This window comes from Micropterus dolomieu, linkage group LG17 (assembly GCF_021292245.1).
Source record: "Micropterus dolomieu isolate WLL.071019.BEF.003 ecotype Adirondacks linkage group LG17, ASM2129224v1, whole genome shotgun sequence".
Lineage (NCBI taxonomy): Eukaryota > Metazoa > Chordata > Actinopteri > Centrarchiformes > Centrarchidae > Micropterus > Micropterus dolomieu.
In genome coordinates, this window is record NC_060166.1 from 21705447 (window position 1) to 21706365 (window position 919).

Genomic DNA, 919 nt, shown 5'->3' on the forward strand with positions numbered 1-919 from the left:
TCGGTGGGGGCCATGGGAACTGGGCTGAGATTATTTATAGGGGCTTGGCAGCGGCCACATCTATGAGGCTTTGGAGGAATGTCTAAGGTCGCTCTCTGACCAAAAGTTCTGCAGAGTGCTGAGGCTGGAGGTTATAAGGCTAGCTCAGGCTGACGTGGGACATCTGCAAAGATGAAGACACGAGCCAATTAGTTCAAGGGTCTGGTGAGCAGACCATGCAGGGACAGGAAGGAAGCGGTGAGCATAGGAAGTCAGAATGTCAGCAGAGGACCAAATAGGGCAATTCAACAAGCCATTTTAATGCTAGCAATTTAAGAGTGAGACAAAGACTATTAGGTTCAACAGGCATCTTCATGTTGATATTCCAGAAAGGTTTGTATGCATACAAGGAGAGGGGACCAAAGATCTCAGATTTTCTGTAGCAACTCTACAATTATAAGACATACATGTGAAGATTGTTGATGCTAGAGGTCAGAGGAGAATGGGCCGACTGATTCAAGCTGATAGAAGAGCAACTTTGACTGAAATAACCACTCGTTACAACCGAGGTATGCAGCAAAGCATTTGTGAAGCCACAACACGCACAACCTTGAGGCGGATGGGCTACAACAGCAGAAGACCCCACCGGGTACCACTCATCTCCACTACAAATAGGAAAAAGAGGCTACAATTTGCAAGAGCTCACCAAAATTGGACAGTTGAAGACTGGAAAAATGTTGCCTGGTCTGATGAGTCTCGATTTCTGTTGAGACATTCAGATGGTAGAGTCAGAATTTGGCGTAAACAGAATGAGAACATGGATCCATCATGCCTTGTTACCACTGTGCAGGCTGGTGGTGGTGGTGTAATGGGGTGGGGGATGTTTTCTTGGCACACTTTAGGCCCCTTAGTGCCAATTGGGCATCGTTTAAATGCCACG